General features: G+C 42.4%; 1 protein-coding gene and 1 pseudogene across 20 annotated transcripts in view; both read right to left on the bottom strand.

Annotated features, from left to right (window-relative positions):
- DLG2 (discs large MAGUK scaffold protein 2) overlaps window positions 1–24,158 on the bottom strand; it is a 2,364,981-nt gene that overhangs the window by 364,791 nt on the left and 1,976,032 nt on the right. The window lies entirely within an intron of this gene.
- Window positions 18,932–22,456, bottom strand: LOC102175095 (annotated as a pseudogene).

Below are 24,158 nucleotides of genomic sequence, written 5' to 3'. Positions count from 1 at the left end.
AAGATGCATGAGTGCACATCTTAAATCGCCTCAGGTGCGTCCAATTCTTCTCAACCCTATGGACTGTAGCCTGCTAGGCTCCTCTGCCCATAGGAGTCTCCAGGCAAGAATACTGGAGTGGGTTGCCACGCCTTCCTCCAGGGGATCTTCCCCACCCAGGGATCGAACCTGCATCTCTTACGTCTCCTGCATTGGCAGGCAGAGTCTCTACCACTGGCACCACCTGGGGAGCCCCATGCAATTAAGATATTAATCCTTACTTTGCTGGGTTGTGGTAAGGATGATTAAGATTATGCAAATAAAGTACTCAACCGAACACCTGGAACATTGGGTCGGTGAATATCCATTATCTATTAAACACAGACTTCTCAATGACTTTTATCAGCAATAATAAAACCAAAGGATAGATTTTGGTAGAAGATTGCCTTGGAATAAGAGTAGCTAAGAACTACACATTTAACTGAAGTGTTAATTGTGGGGAAGAAAATACAAAGGAATGACCCAGTGGGAAAGGGCTAGATAATTGGCACCAGATTTCAATTAAAGTTAGTCAGGTGCAGAACACGGGGGGCTGTTGGAAGCAAATTATTTCACAGTTGGGGGTCTGGGTGGTCTGTGGCAGGGGGCAGCAGGAAAGAAACTGGGGCAGAATCCAAGTGATTTCTACTTTATGTAGAGAGAATAGGGATAGTAAAACGAGCAGATGTAGTACCAATGAATCAAATCCATGTAGAAGGACCATCTTTTCTCAAGAGGGGGAACAAATGTCTATTTTTAATTTCCCGAAATGATGTGATATAGTGAGATGGAAATTTGGGTTCTGTTGCTTACTGTGCCACTGACTTAGGTCAGCTAACGAGCCACTGAAGAAAACAGAAGGTGCCAACCCCCCCAATTTCAAGGGTCCCCTGTGGCTCAAAATTCAGTGATTTCCATGGATTGAAAATCACATCTCAAAGTATTTTACAGTTAGTAAATTGTTTTCCCACCTCACTTTTTTTTTTAACTGAACAAGGTGAGATATAAACAAACAAATGTAATAAAAGCATTTACGTGTATTAAGTGATCCTTATCACATACTTGTGAAGGAAGCAAGGAAACTATAAATGTCCCATTGAATCTTGAAGCGTGAGCAGGCTGGGGTGGTTGGCTTAGCGCATGAGAGAGAAGGGGAAAATGGCACCAACAGAAGTGAACCTGTATGCCCTTTGAGTTTAAGAAATTTTGTCAATAAGTGGCTGGGGAGGGTTTTACAACCGCATTTAACACGATTTGATTTGTGTTTGGGAAGATCAGCTATGACAACGGTGAAAAGTTGGAGCTGGAGAACTAAGTAATCAAAAATAAGATAACCAGATGGGAGACGACTGCAGTGTTATACATGGTAGATGATGAAGGCCTGAGTTAGAAAAATGAGAATGGAATTGAGGGTGGGAAATAAGCGCAGACTTGGGAGAGGGTACAGGGGGAGGTTCTGTATGGCTCCTCTCCTCAAATACTTGTGGGAAGTGGAGTCTAAATAGCGTTTATAGTGCTGAGTAGATGAGAAGTGGGAAATGAGAAAGCTGGTTATACAGGGGTGATGATACCATTAATCAAAATGGGAACACAAGGTGGAAAGTGGGTCTGGACAAGAGAATCTGTGTGTTCGTACCTCAGTTGTGTCTGACTATTTTCGACTCTTTTAGACTGTAGCCCACTAGGCTTCTCTGTCCATGGGATTCTTCAGGCAAGAATACTGAAGTGGGTTACCATTCCCTTCTCCAGGGGATCTTCCTGACCCAGGGATTGAACATGGGTCTCCTGCATTGCAGGCAGATTCTTTACCGTCTGAGCTACCAGGCAAGACCCCAGGACAAGAGGATGGTGCATTTTGTTTTAGACATGTTGAATTTGCTGTATCTATTGGACAGCTACAGTTTTACAGGGAGTTGGGAAATAGCCATATGAAGCTTAGAGAAATAATTAATGTTGTCATTTTGTTCTTGATATGCCTAAGGTCAGAACCCTGATCTGACTAGACCTGCCTGTTGTACAATAGGTGAGTAATAAGAGTACTCACAGAGTTGCTATAGGATAGATTAGTTAGAGGGCTTCCCAGGTGGCGCTAGTGATAAAGAACCTGCCTGCCAATGCAGGAGATGTGGGTTTGATCTCTGGGGAAGCTCCCCTGGAGGAGGGCATGGCAACCCACTCTAGTCTTCTTGCCTGGAGAATCCCATGGACAGAGGAGCCTGGTGGGCTACTGTGCACAGATAGTTAATACATGTAAAATACTTACAGGAGTGCCTGGTATATAGTGAGGATATATAATTACTGACTATTACTGACATCCTCCCCTGACACTCAACGAGTAAGAGGATAACCTGGACTAGTATAAAATTATCTCAAAGACTTAGGCCAAGGAGACGTGCTAAGATTATAGGCATTGAAAGAGGAAGCTTGGTACTCTGGAAAGCACTATCCTAGGAGTTGGAAGACCTGAGTGTTTGTCTCATCCTACTGTTAACTTATTTCACTTTGGGAAGTCTCTTTATCTTGCTGGGACTCCGTTTCTTCACCTAGAAAGAGAACCTCCTGCTAAATATCTGATTTCCCTTCTAGTGACTAATAAATATGTTCTATGCTTAATATGTATTTTGTTGACAGCTTGAGAAAAACAGTTCACTCAGCATTAAACTTTTCAAACACCCTCCAGCTCATCCCAGAGTGAACGAACTATAAATTGTATTTGAAGTGGAAATTTCTAATTAAGTTCCCTTCTCCTCCTGGAGGCTGTTGCACTCGGTTGCGAGTGATAACATTTCTGACAGCTGCTGCATAAAAGCTCAAGACCAGATTCCTCCTGGAGAAGAGGCAAAATGAAAAATTGATACTGTATATTTACATGCCTTAGCAATTAAAATTAATATCCTTTTAAAATTTGGTTTGCTGATGCAAGTAGGCATACATTAAAAAAAAAGAAAAAACAACCTTTAAAAATGTTTTGGTTTACCAGGGTGTTTATAGAGGACTGATCATTTTGGAGTCTTTAATTGAAAGTGATAAGGTATAATTTGGCCATCCAAACCCAACTTACGCTTGGGCAAAACGCAATAAATAAGTTTTAGGATTCATATGCTTGGAGTAACAAAGTGACTACCTTTATAAGAATATATAAGCAAAAATGTATCTCTAGCTCTGACTTTTCCCTTAAGTCTAGACTTACATAAATTTATTTGCTTGCTCTTCATCTCCAGTTCAATGTCCAAGATTTTTCAAAGGCACCATGCTCAAAATCAAACTCAATTTTTTCCCCAAAACCTGTTTCTGGGGAACTTTTCCACTTTCAGTAAATAGTAATACCCCCATCCATCACTCAAACCACTCAACCAAGAACCTACACACCAACCAACCTTAATTCTCTCTCCCTCCCACCTCCCCCATATGGTCATCAGCATGTCTGTTTTAGCTTTAAGCAGCATTTTAATTCCATCCACTTTTACCCAACGCCACCCCTACCCCGCTGGCCAAGCTGCCGTTCCTCCCCAGGCATCTGCAGTAGTCTCCAGACTGGACTCTGCTCTCACCCTATCGCTCCCACTCTTCTCTATCCATTTTCAACCTAACAGCCACAATGATCTTTTCAAAATGTATTTCTGATCATGCCTCTTTCCAGCTATTCTTTTTCTCCCATTGGTTTCTTGTTGGGTGTGCGTGCTAAGTCGTTTCAGTCATGACCCACTCTTTGCGACCCTATGGACTGTACACAGCCCACCAGGCTCCTCTGTCCATGGGATTCTCCAGGCGAGAAGACTGGAGTGGGTTGCCATACCCTCCTCCAGGGGATCTTCCTTACCCAGGGATTGAACCCAGGTCTTTTACGTCTCCTGCATTGGCAGGCGCGTTCTTTACCACGAGCGCCACCTGGGAAGCCCAGTTTCTTGTACTTTGAGTAAAATCCCATCACCCAAGCATGACCTCCACTCATCCTTCTGATTCCATCTCATTGCACTCTTTGCCTCCTTCTCTATTCCACAGGCACAAGGACCTTAATTCTGTTTCACCTAAATCCAAGTTCCCTCCAGCCTTAGGGCCCCCATATCAGCTGTCTTTCTGACTGTGGTCCTCTTCCCCAGCATTTCTGCCATTTGATCCCTCATTTTCACAATTCTCAGCTTGAAGCCCAGTTCCACAGAGAGCCCTTTGCTGACTACCCCCAATTAAGTAGGCTTCCAGCCTATCTCTAACATTTTGTTTTGATTTCTACAGTACTTAGGCCCACCTGATATTTTGCTTCTTGTTATCTCATGTGCTCCAAGAAAAGCTTCCTGTAAGTAGGGACCTTGTCTCTTTTATATCCCTACCTCTAATACCTGGGGCACTATCTAGATACCTAATGATGTTTCTTGACTTAAAAGAATGATTATAATTATTAGAGCACACCGTTCTTATTTAAACCATTAAAAGTTATTTGACAACCACTTATAGCATACTTACTATGAGCCAGGTTACAGTTAAGAGTCCTTTTCAGAAAGAATTTGCAATTCTGAGGGGGAAAATGGCTGAATAAACTGGATACACTGAATCAGAATCTCTGAGGGTGAGGCCCAAGAATGTTTATTTTAAGAACCTGCCTAATGACAGATGATCAGTCAGATGTGGGCACCTCTCACGAACGTGTAGCTCTTTGTTCTCCCATGCACTCTGCTGGCTCTCTGTTCATACTAAATTCGATTTCAGTCTCCAGTTGTGCTCCAATTTTGCTGATTTACAAACTTTCTGGCCCTTTGGGACTCTCTCACCAAGCAGGGCTTGGAACAATGGCTTGGAATCTTCCTTGAAGATGTGCTATGTAGGGCGTCCCTGGTGGCTCAGTGGTAAAGAATCCTCCTGCCACATGGGTTCAAGCCCCATTCTGGGAAGATCCCACATGCTGTGGAGTAACCAAGCCTGGGTGGGTGACAACTGCTGGGCCTGCGGTCTAGCGCTTGTACTCTGCAGCAAGAGAGGCCACGGCAACGAGAAGCCAGGGCACTGCAACTGCAGAGTAGCCCCCGCTCACTGCAACTAGAGAAAGCCCATGCAGCAGCAGAGACCCAACACAGTCACAAAAAAGGCACTTCCACTGGGGGCAGAAAAAGAGATATACTTTGGAAAGGAACACATGAACCTGAGAACAATGACCCATACAGCGCGCAGCTGACCCGTTCTTTTCAGTCCAGGGCTCTGTCCACCACAGTGCACTTTGTGCGTGGGTCTCTGTCCGTACTAGCGTCTCTCAGCACCATGTTGGGCTGCGGGTATCATGATGGAGGTGTCCTTGAAGTTCCCACCCCGTCTCAATGTCTTTGAAGACACTGTTGCTGAAGGATCACCCAACTCCACATCACCTAATGGCCAAAATTGCTCAGGCAAAGGGTCAAGGTCTAGGGCAGGAGGCTAAATTCCTGCCCTCAAAAGATCTGCTTCTCCCTTCACCCTCTAAGCTTTCTATTCTGGGATGGGTGTGTGCGTGATTCCAGGCTGACAGACTCCCTTAGGTTATGATCAGATTCGAAGCGGAGGCCTTTCTCTGATGGATGGTGCCAATAAAAGCAACCTACATGTTCAGCATGTACTCCCCTTTGGAATCAGTGTACTGGTTGCAAATATTCAATTAAACAAAAAACACAACAACTTAGTTTTCTGGGTTTCTGATATTAAATTCTCACTAAATGTAGTGTTAAAAACACCACTGAAAGGGAATTGATTAAACAAGCTATAAAATATCCATGCAATGGAATACTATGCAGTCATTAAAAGCAATGACATGTGTCTAATATTCTGATACTAAAAAATACCCATGATACCTCACCAAGTTAAAAAGAAGGGTACAAAACTGTGTGTATATATAACCCTATTCTTAGGAAGAAAATGATCTATGAGCTTATAGGGAATGCATGAAAATTATACAATCAAATGCTAATGGAGAATATCAAAGGGCTAAGTTTTTGAGGATTGGTGGGGGAGAAATGGTGAAGAAGAGAGAAGGGATTGCAGCTTACTTTATAGTCTTTAGTAGAATCTGAATGATTTTTGAGTGAGCATGTATTATAAGAATAACTTTAAAGTTATTGAAAATGTTTTAATTATTGAATTTGAGGTTTGTGTTACTTTGACAATAAAAAACAAAAAAGGGCTACCAAGGCAGATTAAAAATACAGTAATGTTTATAGGAAAACTGAGTAAATTTGAATAATCAAATTTTCAAACATTATATGAATCTATTCAATAGATATTTGCTGAGTGTGCCTTCATGGTACTAAGTTTGGGGGATGCATTGGTGAAAAAAAAAAAAGCCATGGTTGTGCACTCAGTAAACTAGAATCTACCAGAAATTCTCAACTGGGTATAGAAATGTTGGCGAGAGGTAGATATTTTTTGTTCTTAAAATGTTAGAGTTTGGAGTCAGCGTTAATCATGCAAAGCTCAGGCATGTTAAGTCCTGCAAACTATAGCACAGTCATGCACAGTGAGAAGCTCTTCCTCCAAAATGCAATAGCACCTGCCACAAGAAATACTGGATCAGCACCATTTTTCGTGTAAATATGCTAATTCCAAATGAACTTTAATGAGATTATAGCGTATGTGAAAGAGATTCTTGGTTTTCTCCCTCCCAACCCCCCCACCATTGGTTGACCTCCTTAATAAGCATTAAAATGAGTTTAAAGGAAGGAAAAAACTGTCTTGAGAGCTGTACCTGTCAAACAGTCCATTTCTAAAGCATCTGAAAGGCTTGTGCAGGAATGAGGTGCTAATAGAATTATCTTGGTCAAAATCTATTAATGCAAACCTCAAACTCTGGCTACTGAATGCAGTACTCCCTTGCTGTTTGTTTCACTACAGCTCCTCAGGATAATGATATCCTTTTGTGTTTGGGCTCATTTGTATCTTGTATCAGATGACTGTTGTCCATGATTACATCTTAGCATTTATCTTACTTATTCATCACCTAAAAATAAGTTCATCATCTCATGGTCTAAGAGCACTCAGAAACAGTTTTTCCAAGTTCAGGCAAACTGTGTCAAGGACTCTTAAATCCTCTTTTCAATTGTTTCATCAGTCAAATCAGAAAGAGATCTGCAAAGACACAAATGCTGAAAATTGAACAGTTTCTTACCACTTTGGTTGAGAAATGATATTTATTAATCCATTTTCCTTTCAAAATATCTTTGAGTTTTTGTTCTTTCTCTTCTAATTTACTACTGTCACCCCAAGTCTTGATCTGGACTATTTTGCCACAAACCCCCTCCCAACTATTTTGAAAAATTCAAACTACAGAAAAATCGAAAGAACAGTACAGTGAAAATGCATATTTTCATCAAGTTTTGACAGCTGCTAATATTTTGGCACATTTACTTTCTCTGCCCACCTGTCTTTCTCTCAGTTGTTATCTCCCATCTATCTCAGAAGACAGAGGAGACGCATACAGAAACACACCTTCTTATTCTGAACCATCTGAAATGTGCAGCAGACATTGGGGCATTTCCAACCTAACATACCAGCAAGGTATCTCCTCAGTGTGAAGATATTTGCCGTATAACCATTGTTACACTTGATCCAATATACTGTACCTATTCAAATTTCCTTAATTGTCCTCAAAATGTCTTCTATAGTTTTTGCCCCCCTTCAATCAAGGAGGATTGAAGCAAGGTTTACTCACTGTATTTGATTGTTACTGTGCCTTCAGTAATTATTAATCTAAAACAGTACCTTCTTTTTTCTTTAATGACATTGCCTTCCCCCTTTTATTCTTCCCTTCTCCCTTCCTCCTTCCCTGCCTTTCCTTTCTTGCTTGCTTTCTTTTTTCCTAACACTTCAGGCCAGATGCTTATAGACTGTTCCACATTCTGAATTTGTCTGTTTCTTTCAGATCAGTATCAGGTCAAACTTTTTTCACAAAATCTTGAGTAATATTGTTTACTCAGCATCACACTCTGAGGACCAAAGTGTGAGACTGTCTCACTATTGGTGATGAAGTTCGGCTCTTTGGTTGAGGACCACCGGATCTCTCTATTCTAAAGGAATCTTTGTAAACACAAATCTGTGATTGGTTGAAACCATGTGAATATCCTCTTTCCAGTAAACTTCCATCTCCATTTTTTTCAGCATCTACTATGCTTGTCTGAAACAATTATTTTATTGAGGGTTGGAAAATGGTAATTTTCTAATCCTCTTTTTTTCCCTAGAATCATTAGCTGGTAATTTAATGACTACCTGTAGAAAGATTACCTAAGGAAAAAGAAGAAGGTACTCAATTTACTTGCTGTTCTTATGTGTTATTTTAATTTTCATCCTCCTTTAATGTTTTATTATTGTCTTTTAAGGCATAGAAATAATTCAGACATTTCAAATAATGAAAACACTACCAAAGAATGACAAATAAATTGAATATCTCCTTTCTAATCTAACTTTCAGGTAACCACTGATAATAAATATGACTTCTATACATTTTTCTACACATACAAAAATATCCCCAGCTGTATTCCTGATGCCTAGAATACAACCGGATGGAATATACTATATTTATTGGAAAAAAATTTATGTATAAGTGGACCCAGGTAGTTCAGGTGGTGCTAGTGGTAAAGAACCTGCCTGCCAATGCAGGAGACACAGGTTCAATCCCTGCTCAGGAAGCTACCCTGGAGAAGGGAACGGCTATGCACCCCAGTATTCTTGCCTGGAGAATCCCATGGACAGAGGAGCCTGGAGGGCTATAGTCCATGGCGGTCACAGAGTTGGACACAACTGATAAACTAACACACACACACACACACGTAGTTCAAATCCACGTTGTTCAAGGGTTGACTGTATATAGGTACAAAAGCACATATATTTATCTCCAAATAAAGTTATTTTAAAAAATACACCAAATGACACAGTGTTAAATAATTTGCTTTCTTTGTCCATTAATATTACCTTTTTATGAATAAATGTTACTAACTAGACTCCAAGCCTCACAAGGACAACCCCAGCCATCGTCTTAATCCTCATGTATTTCTAGGATGTGGCACAAATTCCCTTCCTCACAGATTATTATGGAGGTTGACTGCAATTACATGTGCAGGATAAATCTCTTTTCCCACTGAAGATGCCTTAAGACTCCTATTCCTCTAAAAAAAAAAAAAAAGCGTTATTCATCAGCTTACCAAAAAATTGGTGGCCAATTGCAGTGGCTAGTAATGAAAACAAAACAAAACAAAACAAACTAGAAAAGGAAGTGATGAGAAGAGAATGAGTGGAGGAGACATGCAGGACTCCGACAAGAGGCAGTCAGCTTTCCCTAAAGGGTGGAGTTTTCTGAGCTGCAGCAGCAATGTGGTTTTTTTTTTTTTTTTTGGTTATACTGTTTCCAGTGGCAGCAGCATGCACAACCTTAAGTTCCCGAACAGGGATGGAACCTGTGCCCCCTGCAATAGAAGCGAGCAGTCCTAACCACTGGACCATCAGGAAGTCCCTGGAGCTGCCGTCTTGAATGTGGGAAGCGCTAGCTGGACCACACAAAATATAGCCTTAATTCTGAGGCAATGATTTCATTACAAAGTTTCTTAATCTGGAGAACTAGAAGAAGCAACAGAGTCAGTTCAAAACTCTTCTAAAAAGACAAACTGCAAAAAATCAAGAGAGTGAGGAGGAAGGACTTCTGGAATTACCTGTGCTTTCTCTCTTCCTTCGTTCCTTCAAGCACACATCAGAGCCTCAGAAATTAGCCAAGGCTGTGTGGAGCCTTTTGCCGTCAATCCCGAGTGAATATTTTAAGTATCAGAAAATTTTCCATTTAAAAAGTCAGGGAAGTATTTTCAGTCCTTTAAATCTTTTCTAATTACTAACCAATTCCCTCCTTCCAGCTCTCCCAATTTAGCCCACAGAGCGCAGCTCCCGACAGAAAACAACTCCCCAGTGAAGTCTGAGTTTCCATGGTTAGTTGCCGGAGCTCTGGATGTGAACAAAGCTGAAAAGCCACACTCCCATAGTTAGAGAAAAAAATACATCAAGAAACCGGGTTTCACTGCCATGGTGCAGTTCCTAGCACAAAGTAAGTGCTCAGTTAATAAAGGGAGGGAGGGAGAAAGAATCCAGAGATGAGACAGAAAAGAGAGAGACTAAAGAGGGAAGAAACCCAGGGAAATGGACTTTCCTTAAACAGCGACCAGAAATGTAAATGTGGGAATTTACTAATAAAGAGAATGCATATAATGGAATATTGAGCAAGCGGGTATTGCACTGGGCTTGTTATTGCATGTCCTCCCAAGACCTTCGCTGAGCTTAACTTTTACGATGAAGAAACTGAGGCACAGGGACATTAAAAGCTTCCAAGCCGGCTGGGCTGGGATAAGAGCTCCAGCCCGTGATAAACACAGACTACCTGCTTTCTCCCCTACACTCAGGCTGCAGCTGACACTCGGTGACAAGCATCTATGCCAGATGCTGCCCAGTGGACGCCTCTCCCCCACCCCCCATCCCTTACACCACGTGGCGCAGAGGACGCCTTCTAACAGCTGGCCCAGCTCCTGTAAGTGCCTGCCCTCAACCTTGGGCCACTCAGCCTTCCCATTTTCTCAAACCACCCCCTCCAAGCACGCTCTCACAGTCCTGATTTCCAGGGACTGCTCCTTCCAGCCCCAATTATTCAGAGCATCTCCCCACGCCCTGCACTCAGTAACTCCCTCACTTTGGGCATTGTAGAGAGCTCAACCTGCCCTCCCACCCCCAGCATCTTAATCAATGTCAAAGCCTTAGATGTTTCCTGTGGCCAAATTCAGCCCCGGGTCCCACCCTCCCCCTCAGCTCCCTCCTTGGACTGTACTTCACTCTACACTTGGGCTGGTTCCCTGAAAGGCGGGCTGCAGGCTCGGCCGCATCCTGTGATTAAGTCAGTAAAGGGTGTGGGAGGCGGGAGGAGGCGAAGCCGCGCTGGAGCTGCCTGAAACCCCGACTCTCAGACTTCATCCACCGCCCTGACAGCCGCCAGCATCCGAGAAATAACACACAAAACTACCCCTTGCTGTTCTTGGCACTGGGCTTCAGTGGAACCCAAACATGGAACTCCATGTTCTTTCAAATCTCCTTCCGCTCTCTCGTTTTCCTTTACCATTTAGTCTTGCGTGCAGCTTTCCGTTGCAGTTTTCTCTTTTGCCCAACACCTAGCCACCTGGAGAAGTGACCACATCCACGCTCCGCGGAGGCGGGCTCCCCAGGATCTCCGCTTTGTCTTGCCCTCCTCCCTTCCCCATCCTTCCGCCCCGCTCGGGGTCTCACCTCCGCGATCCTCTCCTCACCTCTGAGCAGCTGCATCTGCGACCGCCTCCCCGCTGTCTCCCGCTTCCTTACCTTTCCTCTGCGGCTCTCTTCCCTCTTCCCGCCGCCCGTCTCTCTCGCCTTTCTCCTACCCCCTCCCTCTGACCGATCGGTTTTCTTACTACATCCGTTTTTTCTCTTCTCCCGTCGATTTCTCCTGCTCTGTTGGAAGCACAGCCTACGACTTAGCTTGTTTGCCACCTAACGCAGACTTTCTGGAATTGGTTGCCCATTTGAAGTCCAAACTGACTTGCTTCTTCCAGAGCCCTATAATTATGCTAATAAAAAATAAAAGTTGTCTCATTCCCCAAATTAATAAGACCGAAACATTGAGTTAGCTCTCAAATATAGGCAAACCAGAGGAGCTCACTCTCGAGCTGAAATAAAGTTCTTTGCTTCAATTTTGAAATGTCATCTCAGGCTGTCTTGTTTATATTTCATGTTCTGTGACTCTTAAGTCAAAGACAAGCCTGAAGTTACGGTTTTTCTGCATTGGGTTTCTGGGGAAGCTCCCTAGGCTTTATAAGGCCATGGAGCTGCTGTAAAACATTTTTTAAAAACCCACTTGTTCTTGTCTAATGTAGAGCCCTACTGTATATCAAGGAATTGATCGAAAGCTCATACTCCTTCTTAAAATAGCCGTTACATGCTGAATGTTTTAGACCCCAAGTTTTCCTTCTCACTTTCTCCTTTTTCCGTATTAGCACCAGCCAGTCATCAGCAGCTTAACTCTAAGCTTCTTTTTTTTTGGTTAACTCTAAGCTTCTGAGCGTGTGTATAGTTCAAGGTTTACATCACCTCTGTGGCAACCTTCATTTCTTACCCATCCTTTGCCAACAACTCATTCCCTCATAAAAGCGTGAAAACATCACTGCATTGATGTGATTTTAGTATGAAGCTCAAATACAAAACACAGGGTTGACAGAAGCACTTGGGGAAAAGTCACACTGGAGACATGAAAAGACTGATAGAAAACCATGAATATTAGATCAGATTACACAAGCTTATCACCTATTTGCAGGGAATGAGCCAGTTCTAAATATTGCTTCTCTTCAAAGTCAGGTATAATAAGAAAGGGAGGTAAACTAGGAAAAAGGTGTCCCCCCCACAATGAATAGGAGAGAAAATAAATGTGCATAAAATGATAAATCACTAAGAAAGCATGTGTAATTGTACAACATGTTTTTTCAGGATAATGTATGTAAAAGTGTCTGTTGTATGTATGAAAAGTAACGTTCTTGGTTTCGTTTTTGCTGGCCCGTGGGTGTCTGGCCATGTAAGTTTCCTTTCTGTGGTATTAATCCACTTTAGGATTAGTAGATGGGTGGGGTTCTCAAAACAAAAAGCTTGCATTTGACTTTCCACCATCTAGAAATTCCTGCCTCATCTTGATCTTTATTAATTGCTGTGTGGGAAAAATAAACCAGTTCACCTTTATATTTCTTTAAAGAAGGTAAATTGTTCTGCAATTATTTTTATGTGTGTATATCCATATTCATAGAATGTATGTATATTCACATATATATCCAGTGTATAAAAATATAACTTGTCCAGTTGCTAAGTCATGTCCACCTCTTCGGGACCCCATGGACTACAGCATGCCAGGTTTCCCTGTCCTCTACTATCTCCTGGAGGTTGCTCAGACTCATGTCCATTGAGTCAGTGATGCCACTGAACCATCTCATCCTCTGTCACCCCCTTTTCCTCCTGTCTCAATATTTCCCAGTATTAGGGTCTTTTCTAATGAGTCAGCTCTTCGCATTAGGTGGCCAAAATATTGGAGCTTCAGTATCAGTCCTTTCAATGAATGTTCATGGGTGATTTCCTTTAGGATTGACTGGTTTGATCTCCTTGCTGTCCAGGGGACTCTCAGGAGTCTTCTCCAGCACCACAATTCAAAAGCATCAGCCTTATTTATGGTTCAACTCTCACATCTGTATATGACTACTAGAAAAATCGTAACTTTGACTAAATGGACCTTTGTCAGCAAAGTGATGTCTCTGCTTTTTAATACACTGTCTAGGTTTGTCATAATTTTTTTCTTCCAAGGAGTAAGCATCTTTTAATTTCATGGCTGCAGTCACTCTCTGCAGTGATTTTGGAGCCCAAGAAAATATAGTCTGTCACTGTTTCCACTTTTCCCTCATCTATTTGCCATGATCACTGCAGATGGTGATTGCAGCCATGAAATTAAAAGATGCTTACTCCTTGGAAGGAACGTTATGACCAACCTAGACAGCATATTCAATAGCAGAGACATTACTTTGTCAACAAAGGTCCATCTAGTCAAGGCTATGGTTTATCCAGTAGTCATGTATAGGTGTGAGAGTCGGACTATAAAGAAAGCTGAGCTCAGAAGAATTGATGGTTTTGAACTGTGGTGTTGGAGAAGACTCTTGAGAGTCCCTTGGACTGCAAGGAGATCCAACCAGTCCATCCTAAAGGAGATCAGTCCTGGGTGTTCATTGGAAGGACTAATGTTGAAGCTGAAACTCCAATACTTTGGCCACCTGATGCAAAGAGCTGACTCATTTGAAAAGACCCTGATGCTGGGAAAGATTGAGGGCAGGAGGAGAAGGGGATGACAGAGGATGAGATGGTTGGATGGCATCACTGACTCAAAGGATATGGGTTTGGGTAGACTTGGGCAGTTGGTGATGGACAGGGAAGCCTGGCATGCTGTGGTTCATGGGGTCACAAAGAGTTGGATGCAACTGAACTGAACTGATTTGCCATGAAGTGACAGAGCCAGATGCCATGGTCTTAGTTTTTTGAATGTTGAGTTTTAAATCAGCTTTTTCCACTTTCTTCTTTTGCCTTCATCAAGAGGCTCTTTAGTTCCTCTTCATTTTCTGCTATTAGAGTGGTGTCATCTGCATATCTGAGGTTGGTGATATTTCTTCTGGCAACCTTGATTCCAGCCTGAGCTTCATCCAGCCTGGCATTTCACATGATGTGCTCTAGATATAAGTAAAGTAAGGAGGGTGACAATACACAGCTTTGTTGTACTCCGTCCCCAGTTTTGAACCAGTCCATTGTTCCACGTCTGGTTCTAACTATTGCTTCTTGGCCTGCATACAGATTTCTCAGGAAACATATAAGGTGGTCTGGTATTCCCATCTCTTTAAGAATTTTCCAATTTGTTGTGATCCACACAGTCAAAGGCTTTAGTGTAGTCAGTGGTGCAAAAGTAGTTTTTTGGAATTCCCTTCTTTTTCTATGATCCAGCAGATGTTGGCAATTTGATCTCTGGTTCCTCTGCCTTTTCTAAATCCAGCTTGTACATCTGGAAGTTCTCGGTTCATGGATGGGGTTAGGATAATTCACTATTTTAGATTAGTGTTTTTATGTCCCGATAGGTGGCATAATCCAGGGATGAGTATATTTTCAAGAATACTTAGTGGATGCGGCTCTAGCTTCCTCACTAATTAGCTTTGGAATTTTGGGCTTTAGTTCCTTGACTCATTAAACAAACAAAAAAGTATGCAAGGGAACCCATGAAGTCCCATTCAGAGTTATGACTCTGTGACTCAATCATGTGATTTTTATATATATATATATATATATATATATATATAGTAAGATGTTTGATTCTGCAAAGAGCTATGTACCTATTCTGCCTCCCTCCATTGTAAAAGGCATTCATTTATTTACTCATTCACACATTCATTCTCAAAGCACGTATTTGGGACTTACTATGTTTCAGGTCCTATGCCACTGTCTACAGATACCAAGATCATTTAGATACAACCTCTTCTCTTGAGGTGCTCAGGGTCTATAAGAAGATCTCTTACTTTATCAGGTTTCATCTCAAGGGCCTAACTGTAGAAAGTTAAAATCCCATGCAAAGAACTCAACATGTATCCATACTAGTAAGTGCTGATGATAACAGAGAAGGCAATGGCAACCCACTCCAGTACTCTTGCCTGGAAAATCCCATGGATGGAGGAGCCTGGTAGGCTGCAGTCCATGGGATCACGGAGAGTCGGACATGACTGAGCGACTTCACTTTCACTTTTCACCATCATGCGTTGGAGATGGAAATGGCAACCCACTCCAGTGTTCTTGCCTGGAGAATCCCAGGGACGGGGGAGCCTGGTGGGCTGCTGTCTCTGGGGTCGCACAGAGTCGGACACGACTGAAGCGACTTAGCAGCAGCAGCTGATAATTGGTATTTCATTTTGAAGACCTGTTTTCCTTCCTTCGTTTCCTTCTTCCCTCCCTCTCTTCCTTCGTTACTTCCCATATCAGTGGGAGCAGTGTAACACAGGGGAAAAAGTATGAGCTTTACCAGCAGATTTAGGCTTGGAATTGTGGAACTGTCTTTTACCTGCTGTGTGATCCTGGGCAGGTGACCTGCTCTGAGACTCCATTTTTCACATCTACAGAGTGATTGGGATATTTTCTTCAAAAGAGTTGCAGAGTCATATTGGTTGAGTGAGATGATGCATACAGAAACCTACTGAATGGATGATGGCTACTGCTTTTAAATTGGGAAGCCATTAAACATCCTTTTTAAGAGTAAACCAACAGAGGTGACTTTTCTAATGTGAACCCTCTAAGACACTTTACATACTATCATCTATGGTCTTAACCTCTGCCCAAGAGTTGTAGGACCAAGATATCTGTGAGGGTTCTGTGGGTACCAGAGAAATATGAATCCATATTAGTTTGAACCATACGAAACTGCCAATATTTGACCTGACCTAGAAAAATGGTAATTTTGTATGCATGCACGCTAAGTTGCTTCAGTCATGACCTGAACTTTGAGACCCTGTGAACTGTAGCCCGCCAGACTCCACTGTCCATGGGATTCTCCAGGCAAGAATACTGGAGTGGGCTGCCATGCCCTCGTCCAGGGGATCTTCCCCACCCAGGGATTGAACTTGCATCTCTTTATGTCTCTTGCACTGCAGGTGGGTTCTTTACCACTAGTGCCATCCGGGAAGCCCAATGGTTCAACCTAATACTGCTACTGATACCGCTAAAAGCACATTTCAGTTTTGTACTTTTTAATGTGAATGGCATATAAAATGTAAATCTTGGGCTCTTTTGGGTTAGACTGTGCCTGTGAGCTCAATCATGTCTGACTCGTTTTGACCCTGCGGACTGTTGCCCTCCAGGCTCTTCTGTCCATGGGATTTTCTAGGCAAGAATACTGGAGTGGGTTGCCATTTCTTTCTCCAAGGGATCTTCCTGACCCAGGGACTGAACCCATGTTTCCTGCATCACAGGCAGACTCTTTACCACTTGAACCATTGGAGAAGTCTTATTGTTTCCTGGTTAAACATATTCAAGCAGTAAAGTCCATGTTATTTGTTTTCACAGTAAAGAGGAAGCAGTAAAATAAATCTCCTTGGTTGTTGTTGTTTTTTTTTTTTTTTTTTTTCCCCAGAATAGTTTTAAAATGTTCAAATTTGAGTTCAATTTTGTGGAAATTTCAGCCCCAGGCAGTGGGGGGAAGGTACATTAAAATTCATAGTTCTTGTTGGATATTAAGTAAAAGAACAAATCTATGACTCTTTAAAGTGAGTGACATGAAGATTGTCAACTAATGAGTTGAAACTTGTTCCGACTGTGATACGTTACTGAGCAAAGATTAGAGGAAATTAGTATCACAGAGAAAGAGATCCCCCCTTTTTTTTTTGCTATATATGTGGGAGAGATGGAGGATTGGGAGTGTGTAGGAGATGTGTGAGAGGGAATGTGGGAGAAGAAGTGTTTAAAATGTTCAGAGGAAACTGAAATGCAGATAGGAAAATGTACGCTGGGGTGCAGGTTTCCAAAACTAGCTGCTCAGACAAGTGCTTCCAGGGTCGCCATCAGCACTAGCAGCTTTTGAGCTGCTCTCTTGCTGTCTGCTGGGAATACTCTGTCTACTCAGGAGCCACAGGGTGATCCTGCCACCCTGGCCTTGGGAAGCTCAATTCAAGTCCTTCTTCTTCTATGAAATCCCCCCTCGTAAGTAAAGGAAATTTACACCCTCTCTCCTCAATATTAAAGAAAAGTACTTCTATTTCTTCTAACTCCCTCCTCCCAAGTGTTTGATAAATGGTTTTATAGTTGTATCTAGGAGCAGTGGTGTGGGCTAGGAAATATTTTTATACATCCGACATGGCCTTAAGACCATCTAGTCTACATTTATTGAATACCCATAACCTGCCGGAGGCTGCACCACGTACTGGAATCAATAAAAATGAGATTTGGGTTTGCTGTCAGAGAGATCACAGCCTCATGTAGTCAACTTTGAAATGTAAAAATGGACTCAGGCGATGAAGGACTCTCCTGCGTTTCAGAAATTCTTTTCTCATGGGGAATGTTGCAAATCCTATAATTTTACCATTTGAGAGTTAGTGCTCTAGCTTTAAGCTTGTTATACTATTAAAACCTCAATGTAGTTGGGATGACACTTTGCCTTTTGCATGATATTCAATTTCAAGGTGAAATGGGGCATCTGATTTCTTTCCAGAAGGGTAGATTTTCACTGAGGGCACACAGAAAGAGCATGGGAACACTAGAATCCCAGGTACACGCAGGGTGTGAGGCGGGGAGCTCACGGACTAAAAGTGTGGGAGATGGTCCAGAGGCCAGCTTTCAGCTGGCAGGGGCCACGTCCCTGGGGTAAGATGGATGATCATCAGAAGGCCGGTGTTCGAGGCTGGCTCAGAGAGCCATGAGCTCTGGGATTGCTGGGGCTCCTGCCCAGGAAGGCAGGACCTCCTCTGTGTCAGGCACCAGGCTGGGTGCCTACACCCTGGCACGCTTAAGCCCCCTGACAATTCTTTGACATACAAGCCTGCCCTATTTTGCAGAGGACATTTAGTTCAAGGAGGCCAAGTAATTGTCCAAAGTTCTCAGAGCTAGTTAGCAAGTAAAGCAAAGTTTAGATATCTCTCTGTCTCCAAAGCCAACATTTTTCCTTCTTTTTTTTTGCTCTTCAAGAAATAAAGGAACCTAGTCAACCTTAAAGGCCAAATGCTCTTCTAGGGGAAATTGTTTTGAATGAATGGCCACTTGAGGACCAGCTTATGACAAGCCAGATGAAGACAACTTGAATGTGAGAACAAATTTTATTTCTGACATTTTCAAGGGTAGAAACAAATGCACTTGATAGGGTCCTTTGAGATTTAATGAGAAAAAAATCTCCCCCTCTGCAGGTATGCTCTCTCTTAAGCCCTGTAGATGGTTAGCTGTCCCCTGCTGACTAACTACAATGGAGTAAAATGACACCCTGTTGCTCTGCCCACTTACTTAGCGCAGAGCAGAGCTGCCGTAAATGCTTCATAACACAAGAAAATGGAGCCTCCGCGAGGCTGAGTAATTCATGGAAGATTAGTTATGCATTATGTGGTAGAAACTGGATTTGAAAACTGACTTGTCAGATTCACGAACCCTTGCTTTTAGCTAGTGGCTCTCTGGGTTCTGATACATTTTCTAGGGCAACACAAATAAGTCTACATTCCTTTCTACAGAAAGGCCTTGCAAATGGTTTAACAGCCCAACAACAGCAAAGGGCAAGCATTTATTAAATCCTTCCTTGTGCCAAACGTGGCATCAAATGTACGCGCATTACTTTGACTCTTTGTACTATCAGCCCTATAAATAGACACGGTCATCGTTTTGTGGCCGAGGAAACTGAGGCAGAGAAATAAGTTGCCCAAGTTCACAATTATAAGTCTAGAGTCAGGATCCAGATCCACTTTTTCCCCTTTGTGTATGTTCTTTATTTTTACCTTACCGAAGTAGTTATAACTTTTAAAAATAGTACATAAATAAACATAGGCATAAGTCAGCCAGAGCAATATAATTAGTATGGATTTAAAGGAATTAGAACTTTTTTCCCCAGCTTAAAATAAGAATTTCTATAACACAGTAAACACCTACATCATAGATTCTTTTGAACCAAATGGCAACTACAAATGTATATATATAAGACAAGTAGCGATATGTTGGAGGTACCAGAAACACCTTGTTTGACACAAACACTTCGGATTGTAAAAAATAAGTGTCATCTGACATCTGGATGCTAAATAAAAGACCTGGAGGGCTAAATAAATGGGGGAGTCACTCTCCGCACTTTCCTCTTGCCAATTCTTGGGATTTAAAAGTTTATTTATAGGTGTAACATTTACAGTCCCATACCTACTCTCTCTTCTTCAATAACTTCAAGATGGTAGCTTTAAGAAACTTTAAAGCTTGAACTCTTTCTGAATTTCCCAAGGTATTTCTACACTCCCCCTCCCCCCCAACTCTGATGAATCTTGTCAAGGTTCTGTATAAGGTCTGTAATATCATTTTCTCCCGTGGTACAAGGAACACTAAGGAATACTTCATTTATTATATAGAGGTCCTTAATTGGTGGAAACTGGATGTACTGTATTTTTTTTTCCCTTTTCCCTCATTGGCTGCAACACGTGGCATGCAGGGTTTTAGTTCCCCGACCAAGGATGGAACCCCACTCACTGCCTGCAGCGGAAGCATGGAGTCTTAAGCACTGAACGTCCAGGGAAGTCCCTGGATGTGCTCAAGAGTCTGCAAAATACTGTGTGTTAAAAGACTTTGTGTTAAATCAGCTACAGATGGGCCAGTGGCCCAAGAAATAGTTAACTCTTGGCCAGCACTGGGTGAGGGAGGTGTTAGGGGCCCTGACCCTCTGTAAAGTTGAAAAATCCACCTATAACCAATAGTTGGGTCCTCCCTACATGTGGTTCCTCTGTATCCATTGTTTTGCACTCAGGAATTTAACCAATCGCGCATGGATAGTATAGTGCCATCCGTCAGTCAGTCAGTTCAATCGCCCAGTCGTGTCCGACTCTTTGCGACCCCATGAATCGCAGCACGCCAGGCCTCCCTGTGCATCACCAACTCCCTGAGTTCACTCAGACTCATGTCCATCGAGTCAGTGATGCCATCCAGCCATCTCATCCTCAGTCATCCCCTTCTCCTCCTGGCCCCAATCCCTCCCAGCATCAGAGTCTTTTCCAATGAGTCAACTCTTCGCATGAGGTGGCCAAAGTACTGGAGTTTCAGCTTTAGCATCATTCCTTCCAAAGAAATCCCAGGGCTGATCTCCTTCAGAATGGACTGGTTGGATCTCCTTGCAGTCTAAGGGACTCTCAAGAGTCTTCTCCAACACCACACTTCAAAAGCATCAATTCTTCGGCACTTAGTCTTCTTCACAGTCCAACTCTCACATCCATACATGACTACTGGAAAAACCATAGCCTTGACTAGATGGATCTTTGTTGGCAAAGTAATGTCTCTGCTTTTGAACATGCTATCTAGGTTGGTCATAACTTTCCTTCCAAGGAGTAAGCATCTTTTAAGTACATGGCTGCAGTCACCATCTGCAGTGATTTTGGAGCCCCAAAAAATAAAGTCTGACACTGTTTCCCCATCTATTTCCCATGAAGTGATGGGACCGGATGCCATGATCTTAGTTTTCTGAATGTTGAGCTTTAAGCCAACTTTTTCACTCTCCTCTTTCACTTTCATCAAGAGGCTTTTGAGTTCCTCTTCACTTTCTGCCCTAAGGGTGGTGTCATCTGCATATCTGAGGTGATTGATATTTCTCCCAGCAATCTTGATTCCAGCTTGTGTTTCATCCAGTCCAGCATTTCTCATGATGTATTCTGCATATGAGTTAAATAAGCAGGGTGACAATATACAGCCTTACGTACTCCTTTTCCTATCTGGAACCAGTCTGTTGTTCCGTGTCCAGTTCTAACTGTTCCTTCCTGACCTGAATACAGATTTCTCAGGAGGCAGGTCAGGTGGTCTGGTATTCCCATCTCTTTCAGAATTTTCCACAGTTTATTGTGATCCACACAGTCAAAGGCTTTGGCATAGTCAATAAAGCAGAAATAGATGTTTTTCTGGAACTCTCTTGCTTTTTCAATGATCCAGCGGATATTGGCAATTTGATCTCTAGTACCTCTGCCTTTTCTAAAACCAGCTTGAACATCAGGGAGTTCACGGTTCACGTATTGCTGAAGCCTGGCTTGGAGGATTTTGAATATAGAAAAAAAATCTGCATATAAGTAGACTGACAAACTTCAAACTTGTGTGGTTCAAAGGTCAGCTGCATTGCCTTTCATTTCAATAATCTCATAGGCATCGACAATCACTTCTCTGTAGATGTCTCCCCACTGCTCATGATCTTTATCAGTTCTTACATCTGAGTTCAGATCCTTCCGAGGATCATCAGCAATGTTCACTCCACACAGGAACACGTGAGTCTCCACGTTTTCAAAGGATCCGCCCATGACAGCTTTCAGAGAGGACACCAAGCTTCTGCCCAACCAAAGAAGGGAAATGGGCAGTGTTCAAATCATGGCCGCTTCCAATAACACAATTTGGGGAAGTTCATTCAACTTCTAGGCTACATGAGCTATCCATTAGATTAGAAGCAGTAATCAGTTTGCCAGCCATGGGGACTGTGTTGGACAATATGTTAAAACGTCAAATATAGTCACATTTCGGTGGATTAAATGAAGGTGTGTTTCTCCTTCTTCCTGATGTGCACCTGCTGTGATAATCACTAGGTGGAGTTTGCAGTGACAAGATAACCTCTCCTGGAAACAGCATTTGGCATTTTCATAAAAGGACTGCCATGCTCAAGATCTGGTGTTTCATCATTCAATTTGCTTTCATCAATATACCCACAGAGGCAAGTTCATCATTCACATCTTCTAAAAAATGGTGATAGCAGAGGCCAGGCCAACCAATTTGCTTCCTATATCTTATTGTGAAGAATGACCTTCTGGAAAGTGAAATTCATCGTAAATTCATGGTGACAGGGGTGAGCAGTGAGATGCCTGCCACCTGCAGGGGACACTAAGCCATCCTCAGGTGAAGAAAAACCCCACAGCACCCCCTCTAAGCTGGCCCTTAAAACTCCCTGAACCCACCTCATGTCTGCTTATGCAAGAGGTGGAGGAGGAGATTGGAGAAAAGCCTCCGAAGGCTCAGCATCTCCCTCCCCTGCTACTGTGCAAGGCCACGCCTGCCACCCAGGGACCTCCCCAGGCCTTCACCCAGCCTCCAGAAAGGACTTCTCCCATCAGCTCAGACTAAGACAGTCAAGAGGCTTCTTCTACAGCAAGTGAATCATAGGGCGAGACTTTTACAAACCCATGTTGGCTTCCATATTTGATATACGTAATAAACCAACCCAGGTCCCTGGAATGATTAGTTTTCAGTGTGAATACCAAGTCATATCCACATTTTCTGACTCCAGCGCCAACGGGCCTAAGCATTACTATAGCTAACCCCATCTCCCTTGTTCTCATACCCCCTTTAGGACACCCTGATTTCTCCTTAACTCTCTAATGTATCTTGTACATTAGCTCTTGTCTGTTGTTTCTTGATTTCAAAAATGTAGCAACTGGAACAGTCCATATAGCCCGAGGACGGGTCTAGCCAGTGTGAAGGTCAGAAGCTTGTCCCCTTTCTAGGCCCCAGCAGCATATTTCTGTAAATAGGTTCTAGGTACATATTCTGACATCATCATCAGATGGTACCTTGTGGTCACCTAGAACCACAAGATCTTCTGCTAAGAAGCTACTGTCTTATGTCTCCATTCTAAATTGCTGTAATTAATTTTGGAACTGTATTCTCCCAGATTGTCTGTCTTAGCAAGGAATTTTGTATGTCTGGTAAATATAAGCAGCCAACAAGTATTTACATGGTTTGTGCCACTAATTTTGTTTGTTATGGCTACTTACTACATTAATACCTCTTGAACCTCAGTTGTTTTTTCATTGGAAAATGGAAAAAGAATATACTCCCTGCTAGTGTTGTGGGAAATCCCATGGACAGAGGGGCCTGAAAGGCTAAAGTCCATGGGGTTGCAAAGAGTCGGACATGACTTAGCGACTAAACAACGACGATGTTGTGTGAGGTTCAAGTGAGATCATGCATAAAATGTAAAGGGATGTTATGATCACAGATAATCTAGGTTTTAAGACCACACGAGAAAGGTAATTATAACTGCTCAACCCATAATCACAGAAACTATAGCCTACAGTTCCTTTAACTATCCCCAACATAAGATCATCTGTCCAGATTTTACCAAGAAAAACATTTTTACTCTTCTTTCCTCTAAAAGATGTTTCAAGTTGGCTTTCATTGCCCTCTAGTGGTTTTCATATGAACCCGGGTGTTATGATATATGAACTCAGGTCTTCTGCCTTGCTGGCAGATTCTTTAAACATCTGAGCCATCAGGGAAGCCCCTGTTATATGAAAGACATAAGTATAATTATTACTCTTCTATTTTGAAGATGTTAGTCTTAAAACATTCTTCAAATACTGTTAGGTTACACACATTCCTGTCAGCTGTAGTCCTTAAAGAGTCAACCTGTAGGGACAGTTTGTAACATCATCCAGGGCAACAGGGATATACAATGTCATGTACTATTTTACTAGGTCTTTACTCAGAATTTACTGACTTAAAATAATTAGTTTATTCATTCATTCATATTTATAGGATATCTATATAGGATATTTAGAAATAGAAATATTTATAGGATATCTATCATGTGTCAGGAAAGCAAGATAGACATTGTCCTGGCTTACAATCTAGAGAGAAAAATGGAGCATTAAATGTGTTGTTAACAAATTAGAGTGGTAAGTGTTGTGAGAGGGAAAGTACTGGGTCTATGAGTCTATTAAGATGGGTGCCTAACCCGGGGGCATCTCCGTGTGTGTTGAGAGGGATTTTGAAAGAGGGTGTTCAGAGAGTGTAACAAGTGAATGTGATCTAAAGGATGAATGTATGTGTGTGTTTAATTGCTCAGTCGTGTCTGACTTTGTGACCCCGTGGGCTGTAGCCTTACC

This window comes from Capra hircus, chromosome 29 (genome assembly GCF_001704415.2).
Source record: "Capra hircus breed San Clemente chromosome 29, ASM170441v1, whole genome shotgun sequence".
Classification (NCBI taxonomy): domain Eukaryota; kingdom Metazoa; phylum Chordata; class Mammalia; order Artiodactyla; family Bovidae; genus Capra; species Capra hircus.
This window is presented reverse-complemented; position numbering and strand designations above follow the sequence as displayed.